General features: G+C 32.5%; 1 protein-coding gene across 2 annotated transcripts in view; it reads left to right on the top strand.

The window, feature by feature from the left end:
* The first annotated feature begins 7,184 nt into the window (after positions 1–7,184).
* LOC123534258 (uncharacterized) overlaps positions 7,185–9,824 on the top strand; it is a 40,143-nt gene continuing 37,503 nt past the window's right edge. Inside the window, exon 1 of one of the 2 annotated variants that reach the window (XM_053519967.1) lies at positions 7,185–7,286. The gene's annotated coding sequence lies outside the window, so the exon portion shown is untranslated. Of the gene's footprint in view, positions 7,287–7,849; positions 7,931–9,824 lie in introns of those variants that run through there. The other variant, XM_053519968.1, reaches the window with a different exon arrangement.

The raw sequence follows: 9,824 nt of genomic DNA, 5'->3' as shown, positions 1-9,824 counted from the left end.
GACAAACTTAAAGAAGCTGAAGTATTTCCAATTTTTAAATCTGGTCCTAAGGAGGAAATGAACAATTACGGACCCATATTCATATTATCGGCCATTTCCAAGGTAGTTGAAAGACATATTGCTACTCAGCTGCATAATTTCTTCAATAGAATGGACATACTACACACCACCCAGTCTGGCTTCAGAAAAATGCATTCTTGCCAAACGGCCCTTACTGTTTTAATTGATAAATGGGCTAAAGACATTCATTGACTCAGGAAAAATAGTCGGTAGTGTGTTCCTAGACCTCCGTAAGGCTTTTGACCTAGTGGATTATAACATTCTCCTATACAAAATGAAACAGTATCATTTTAGTGAAGTTTCATTGAGCTGGTTTGAGTCGTACCTGAAGAATCGAACACAATATGTCCAAATGAATGATATTAAATCTTCTTTATCGTATATAAAAACTGGCGTTCATCAAGGATCTATACTTGGCCCCTTGCTCTTTTTGATATATATAAACGATCTTCCATTGATTGTTGAAAACTCAAACACTGACATGTATGCCGATGATTCTACAATGCATGTAAGCGACCATAACGTATCTGATATCGAAAGAAAATTGCAAATTGATATTATCAAAGTTAATAATTGGTGCACGTCTAACAATATGGCTCTCCATCCAAATAAGACAACCAGTATGTTAATTGGTACCAACAAGAAATTAAATAAAGTAAGAAACATAAATCTAACTATAAATGACAACTGTATTCAAAATGTATCATGTCAAATATTGTTAGGTGTTTATATTGATAAAAATTTAAATTGGGATCAACATGTAAAAAAGGTGTGTGAAAACGTGCACTCTAAACTGTATCTTTTTTACAGAATATCTAAAAGCTGACATGAAGAATATGTTTTATAACTCGTACATTTTACCGATTTTTGACTATGCATCCACTATATGGGGAAACTGCTCTAAAGAAAATATAGAAAAAAATCTTTAAAATTCAAAAGAGGGCAGCTCGACATATATTGAAAGTACCCTTCCAGACATCATCCAGTACTCTCTTTTGTGAACTTTAATGGTTAACTTTTCCAAACAGGATTAAATACAATATTGGTGTTTTGGTTTGTAAAGCATTAAATAAACTTGCACTATCTTATATTTGTGACACTGTTGGAATTTGTGACAATACATACTATAGCCTTCGTTCTAATACGAAATTTGATCTACAGCACCTTCGACCTAAAACAAACTTTCTTAAACGTTCGTTTTCTTTTATGGGTGTAGAAATTTGGAAAGATATACCTCACTCAATAAGAACTGCTAGCTCAGTAAATTCATTTAAATATTTACTTAGAAACTTTCTTTTAATCAATACAGTGTAGAGTTATGTTATGTGACTGTTAACATGTGTTTTTCTTCTTTTCAAGTCTGCTCTATGGAATGACTGTGACATTTGTATGAGTAAATGGTTTTGTGTTTGTTAGAGGACCTCATTGAAAATAAGATCTGTATGCTATGTATGAAACTTAATGAGTCTAAATAAAGAATTTATTATTATTATTATTATTATTATGTTGTGTGCGTCTTTCTAACGTCACAACACGCCTGACTTCATGTCTGTTTACGCGCGTCTGTTTCCCGCGCTGAGATTAAAATTTGTTGCAAAATGCAAAATACATCTTAAACGTAATTAAGCATAAAATAAAAAGAAAATTTGTTTGTTTTTCGTGAATAAGGAATATATCTCACCTCGAAGAAAGAATATGATGTGATGGCGTTGGTCGTACTGTCAATTTACTTTTGAAGTAAAACAATATCTTGGGAAAAGCTATCGTATAATTTGTTTCCGCACTAAACAAGTAATATGAATTACTCCCTAAGTTTCCATTTCAATCCATTAATCAGTTCGCGTACTTATGGTTCAGATGTGACAAATAAAATGCTGGCGCTGTGATGCATTTAGACATGTACTAAGGAACTTTAAGAAAGATAGAACTTGATAAGGACCAATGAGACATGGACGTTTTTGAAAGACAGTTGCAAATGGGGCTGGACAAATTCAGGAAATCTAACCAATCCCTTTAATATTGAAATCTGTTTAAGGGAAAACATTCAACACATATAAGAAAATTGCATACTTACACAATAAACGTAACAGGAAATCATTACTCTAGTTTGATTAAAATTGGAAAAATCAATACAGATCACTTGTTGATACGGGTACTGGGGTTTTCTTAGTGCTTCGCCGAGTTTATTACATAGTAAATGTTGAAACTAAGTTACACAAGCAGTCAAAATAAACCATCGAGTTTTGAACGAAGACCGTTAAGAACTAGGGGTCAGTGTTATCCATAGATGACGAGATTGTTACAGACAGATCTAGAAGGTGTTCTCCTGCTAATGATCCTGGATTGGCGAAGATTAAACTGTGATAGACCTCTTATTGAAATTCGGCTTTAGTGAGCTCGGATTAAGATGATTTACCACAACACGTAGATCATCGATGTTTATATTTTCTGCACATGACATTATGATTACTTTGATCTTACTATAATTCCAATCTGTCATCCTAAAAGTGAAGGAGAAGGTGAAGATTGTTTAGGAAGAAAATGCCCAAACTATTGTCCACAAGGTAAGAAACAGCTGTAAATAACTTATACATGATAGAAACGTTGTGGTTTCTTCCAGTAATGAGAAAATATCAACTGATCTTTCGCTATTCCTTACCACACATACGTATACAAACTCTTGAATTGCCCGGAAGTAAACACAATATTGGAAGAAATTACAATGACAACAACACGGACGAAGTGACTATCCAGCTTATAAATAGTGACAGAAGAAAGTTCTAGACCACGCATATTTAATTTGCTTTGATTATGTTTTGACAAGTTCATTATGTTATTTGTTAATTGATGTTGATTAAAATTACTGAAACTGAGTAACTTTTTAAAAAGTTTTTTGGCGCATGTAACATAATGACTTTTAGAGGTTTTTAATGCGAGTATTTACTTCTGTGTTTTTCCTTTAATTGATCCAATTAATTAGTTTATTAAACACGTATCTTATTTCAGCCAAATTCACATGCCTAAATGGGCTCATATGGACTGTATCCGGGCAAATGTACCATATGGGACTTAAATTGTAAGTTATTTCCACATCGAACCCATATGGGACTCGTGTACAATGTGTCAGCGATACGATATGATATGCCAATGTGTTTGTTCATTGTATGTGTCAATCATGTCGCTACTTATTTTGTATTTATTACAAATGTTATAATGATGTGATAATGAAAGTTTTCAGTCGTTGTAAGGATTTCGTCTACACCTAATACTTTCAAATAATTTCTTTGTTTACTTTTCAAGCGGTGTGCGTCATAACTCCGAAAAAGGAACAAATTCAGTATTGTCTGTTGCTTTAGTTAATACAGATATTTTTCAGGAAACAAATATTGCCGATACAGTGTGATGTTATGACTGTAAACATGTTTTCTTGCAGTACTGTAAATTGCTTTGCGACTTTCGTAAACAAGACAGTGTTAGCAACTGACAATTTTATTAGATATCGGCTTTTCCCTTGCTCCTGTAGTATTTTTCATAATTATAACCCGCAAACGAAGTTTAAAGGACGGGGTACATGTATGCAGTCTGTCTTTCCGGTCTGTTTGTATGCGTGTCCTGATAAATTTGGTCCTGCAACTACTTGACACATAGGCAATATGTAGGTAATGCACGTCCTCTTCTTTGTCTTTAAATTCCTTTAAAGTTAATGTTACACTTGGCTCAAATTTATACCATCATGAGACAATGTGTCGTGCACAAGAAACAGTTCCCCAGCTTCAAGGTCAAGGTCACACTTGGGAGGTCAACTATCAAAAGTAGGGTTGTTTCATTGTTCGTGTCCGGTCTATAACGTCTTAATGCATGAAGGAATTCTGAAATAACTTGTTAAAATATTAACTACCATTAGTCGATGTGTAGCCCATAAGACACAGTTGCCCGTCTTATCAAAAATAGTACGAATAAAATTGGGCATAGGTCAAAATTGTGATATTTGTTTTCTTGGAATATGGACACATTATTTAGAAAGCACGCTACCTGCCCATAGGCCTACATATAAAATCTTTCAGAACACATGAAACTGGTAATATGTTTTGTTACTGGTATCAGAGTGTTCAGACAAAATGTTCGTCTATGCGTGTGAAGTTTAAGAGAGGTAGGGGAAATAGTTTTCAAAAAGCCTTGAGTGCATGGATCAGATCGGTAGGTCAAACGTCATTTCAAAAAGAGCAAATTAACTTGATATTGACTTGAAACTGTGCATAAAAGTTGATTGCCATCAGACAACGTACAAAGTTCATTCAAAAATTTATTCAAAGTATCGGCAATAAACTTGGAAATCAATTGCGTCCCATCAAACACACACATGCACACACATACACAAGCTCATACATTAAACCCCTACCCTACCCAACCCCTCCAACTTACCCCAAAGCCCATACAAAATGGAAAATAAATCATAATTTCACTTTTAGTATTTTTCGCCTTAGTATATATCATTACAACCACCATCCCCATGCGCATCTCCACCTACAACGTTCACACTAATAAATTATACTTCCTCCTCCACTAATTTAGGGCTTTGGATTTATATTGGAATGCTTTGTGAAGCTCTCGTTTGGTTTCTTTGCTTCTGTTATAAACAAAATATATAACATTGAACTACATGTATTTAGATATAAACTGTGTGTATTAAAATTCAGAGTGAACAAATTTTACTCAGAATCATGCGCCATGCTAATTGCCAAATGACAAAAATTTAATGCTAAATACCAAATACTTAATTGTTAAAATGCTGCATACCAAATCTATATGACATATACTAAATATGCTAAATGAAAATAAAAATACTAAACGTCAAACAGCTAGTGATAAATGCTAATCCTCAAATTCTTAATGCCGAAACATTTTTTCTCTAAACTGTTTAGAAAATTTTTTTTAGTAGAAATAAAGTAATGTAACAAAATCCAAAGACTATTTAAAGGATGAATTCATACAATGATAATTTAAGCTCTTGATCTGTATAAAAAAGACATATTAAGCGTTTTTCATTTCAGTAACACTAAATTGCGGGCTACGGGTTGCTATAATAATGGAAAAAATGTTCCATTGTAGTAACCCGTAGCCCGCAACCAGCAAAATATACGGACTTACATGCTTATTATTTTTCTATTAACCCGAGCTAAACGGTATCCAATACTGAAATATCAGTGGACAAAAAAAATCTAACACTAAATATAATATACATAATCACAAAATCAGTTACATGTAGATAATTGTTAAATTGTTTATAAAACAAGTTTGAATATCTTATATTTATCTGATTTGCATTTACATCAATTTAATACCTAAAGCAATACGAAAAAGATAATTTTGAATGATAACTGATAATGATAAATGATAAATTTATACATAACTTATACGATGATAACTATTATATTGACTTACCAGCACTTGGTACAGTCCTCACTTTTATTCTGCATGCAGCTTCTCTCTTACTCACGCACTAAATAATTTCATAAACATCAACACGTGGTATTGCGTGAGAATGTTATTTGGGAAAGGAATGCTAAATTGCTCTTCTTTATTCTAAACTAAATGCAGTTGAAATAATTCATGTAATAAAACAATAAACTTGTAAATTGATTTTGGTATTTAGAATGGGACATGTACATAATATATGTGGATAGCCACTTCTGGCGCTCAACGGACGATATATTTCACTTTTGCACCTACTGTTTTGCATTTAACAATTGGCAATTAGCTTAGCGCACCGGCCGTCCATAGACTATTTAAGGTAGAAGAGTACACTTGGATTCGAACATTTTCGGCACGGCCAAGCTTACACGAAGCGAATCGTAATATTGCACTTCCCTAATGTACAGAATCAGGATGGCCAGTTCATAATTTGTGATCATGTTTTGTGCTATTAATTAATGATAAAAACAGGACTCTCATACAAGAATATAGAAAGTTATCAAAACGAAAGTTGTACCCAACGCATAAAAATGCACTTTTTGTAGAACCTGCAATATGATCCCCTGGAAGGAATAATGTCCATTTTTGCACGTATCAGTTTAATAGGCCATACCGAACTACAGGATATGAATGGAATATAGGCCTAACCGAAAATGTACCTCTTCAATGATTTTTGAATTTCCCTCATCATCGATTCATACAAAGCTGGAAGCACTTAGTTTAACAACTGACAACATTTGAAGTCCGGCGGCTTGGATCAGAATTTTACATGTATTAGCTGTTAAAATTTCTAAAGAGTTAACGATAAATATCTCCCACTGTAATTTACGAACATCCAAAATCACTAAGTTATCAATATTACAAATATTTACGGGGCCAAAGTCGAAGTGTACCCTGCTACCTTCAGTCGTGTTTGGATTTGTCATATTAAGGTATTGGACCCCTCATAGTAATGTTTAAAAATGGCATTTGCTTAGTATATTCTTAAAGTTGACCATGTTTGACAATGTGTTGCAAATTTTAAATAACTTTTACCGTGCCGTTTTTTGTAAATTTTGTATAATTTATGGTATTTCCTCATGCTCAAGAAGAGACAAAATTCAGTGTGATGGCCACTATCTAAAACGTTTGCAGAGAATTCATTACAGCATTAATTTTAATAAAAGAAACATCAAAGTATTGTTAAACAATTATAAAACACAAAATAAAACTGTAAAAATCATTTTTTTCTAGGGTGCCTCAAGTAAACAGATTTAATGAGACAGAGTTCTAACTCCAACATTGAAAAATTAAAGTCGAATCCTGTGGGTCTGTTTTCAATTTTGCTCACTTCATTCAAAAATAACCTTGGGGCAATAGTAAAACCAACCTGCATTTCTTCCACATTATGTAATCTAAAGAATGAAGGCAAAATAGAGGACTTTTACCGCACGTAACTCAGTATTTTAAAAGATGTCAAACTCTACCCCTCCTGATTCAGAGGTAAATTCACATTGAACAGCAAAAATCTCTTATAAAACAAAAAATTTCCACTTTTATACAATACATTTATAAATAGTCTTGAAAGAAGTAAAAACTTACTAGAAAAAAAAAACATGGGGAAAAAAATTTGGTCCCAGTGGGGTTTGAACCTACGCCCCCTGAAAATTGCAGTCAAAGTAGGTTTTTTAGTAGGAATTGAATACTCTTCAAACAGGAGATACTCTATTACGGGTCCAATTCCTTAATTAAAATTTGTGATCAATTTAAATTGAGTGAGTATACTTTATTGTTAATTTGGAAAAGCCACGCTGTTATGTCTACATGTATTTACAAATTCTCGTGTAACTTTAGTTGTTCTACCAAATCAAAGTTGTATAGTATTTTGATATAATGGTTCAGTTTTTATATGTACATGTATTTGAAAACGAAAGTAGGATTTTAGCCTTAATTAAGATTTGCTTCCTTAGGCTTTGTTTCAAAATAACACACGCAGTTCCAGTATCTCTCGCTCATTACCAAAATGACTGACACTAATTTAAGCTGCCCATGTTAATGTACCAATCCTACTTTCATTTTCCTTTTTATGTTAACCTCAAAACTTTGGGTCATATTAGTAATATTGAGCGGTTCTTTGGTGTTTTTTGTTGCTTGTTAAATTTCAGTCATAAAAACCATATTTTTTTACCATTATGTGTGTTGGCAAGTGACAAAGTAACTGGTTTTCATACAAAATTATATAATATATATCTGCTTATTTCATCGGCTATAAAAGTCATGTACTAGAATATGATACGGAATGCAAGGTCATTCTGTACATAGAGCGTGACGTCACATATTCCGTCTGACCTCTATACTAGGAACTGATAACTAGCCGATTTTGGATAATTGTACACTAAAATACAGTCCCGCGGATGTGGTGAAATTTTCAGAATTATATTTTGCATGTTTTTACAAGAAATACGAGTACTTGTGATTACTTAAACTTTTTAAACCGTTATCGTTCCCCGACTCGTGTCATAGAATTATTTTTTTACACAAAGGAAAATCTACTTTCACTTTCCTATACTATAGTATTGACACGCAATAATTATGCCATATTAAATATGGATCGGAAGACTAAGAAATCATAAGATCAATGTCCTAAATGTTTGAAAGATGCAAAAATAGAGTGCTCAAGTCATGTCACCAAGAAGGAATACTGTGTGGCCTGATATACCAGCTGGCACCCCACGTTAATGTACATGTATATCATCTTCAGTTCAAAGTGTTAATAAACACATTCTTTCTGTATGTTTACATATTGCAATTCTTTGTTAAAGGTCTGGTAGTCTAGTCCTTCCCTTGGTGCACCACTGACAGTTAGACCAAAGAGAAAGTAATTTCTCTGCTACTTCTAACTGGAAATGCCAAAAAGTACCTGTTGTTTGTATGAATCAAAGAACAGGTGCTAGACACATAGAGTTTTTTTTATTAACTAACAGACCTACTAAACATGAGTAACATAATATTATAACTGGTACACACATAAAACATTTTATCAGGTCAGTTAGAGGTAAAAAAAGCAATACAGTCATAACTTAAATGAAAATAATAACTAGAATATTAAACAGTCAATAAAAGATGTTTAAAATGTTTCTAGATTCTGTTCAATGTTTTAATTTTATTGTATTGCACAGAAGAATTCTATTTCCCAGGTTAATTGCAAAATATTTGGCTCATTCTCCTCTCAAAAAGTACAAAATGTATGTTTAATCTCCAATATTTGATAAAAAATTCTCTCCATCTTTTTTACATTTTCCAACCAAAGCTTTTAGTAAATATTATGCCAACCATGCCATTTAAAACACAAAGCAATATGTTTTAAGTCCCTTTCTTCTGAAATGGAATTTCTTCATGATTTATTTTGATAAAAAAATAACAAACTCACTTAGTTTCAAAATATTCCATTTCACAATTATTTCACTACAATTTTTTGACAGATCATGCAGCAGATTGAGAAGTATAAAAGGATTATGTACTATAACCTTTACAAATATGTAATATACTGATGTCATCTTGGTAATCATTCATCTAAAGCAGATTATTGAGTTTGATTACTCTTAAAATTACAAAAGAAATGTTTGTACAAAAAGAACAAACATGTTCCAGTTTGTATTGCCTGTTGACCTGCAGTATAAAAACATAGGACATGACTGTTTCTGCATTGAAAAAAAAATCTAATTGTAACATAAGCATATACATACTGTTTCATATATTTAAACTGTAACATTTTATCAAAGTTTATAGGATACTGTGCTCAACGACAAAATTTAATATATTAATAAATAATCAAAGCTTTAATCTCATAATTTCTCCAGGGTAAAATGCTCGAAACACTTTCTAAATGTGCTGTGTTATGAAAAATATTATAAAATCAAAAGTACATGTAGAATTGAAGTTTTATGTGTTAAAATTTGGAAGTGTAAATTGACATAACTGGAGGTTATATGGGAGACAAGTGCCAGGTCAGGATTCGAATCTGAGACCTCCCCATGACATTGTACTTCCATGTCTGGGGTGTTCTAACCAACTGAGCTACCTGTCACTGACTGTCCTCACTGAGAAATAAGAAATTATGAGATTTCTTTTTAAATTTCGAAGCAAGCTGGGAAATATTTATGGAATATGATTTTTACTATTCTGATATCATATAAACTCATGTTGAATTATTAAACTGTTTATTCAAATTTGGATAGAAAAAATATCAATTAACAAAACAAGAAAATAATACCTATGGTATATTACTACCATAACTTTAACTTATAAACATC

This window comes from Mercenaria mercenaria, chromosome 12, assembly GCF_021730395.1.
Source record: "Mercenaria mercenaria strain notata chromosome 12, MADL_Memer_1, whole genome shotgun sequence".
Classification (NCBI taxonomy): Eukaryota; Metazoa; Mollusca; class Bivalvia; order Venerida; family Veneridae; genus Mercenaria; species Mercenaria mercenaria.
The sequence above is the reverse complement of the archived record's forward strand: the minus strand, read 5'-3'. Positions and strand labels throughout refer to the sequence as shown.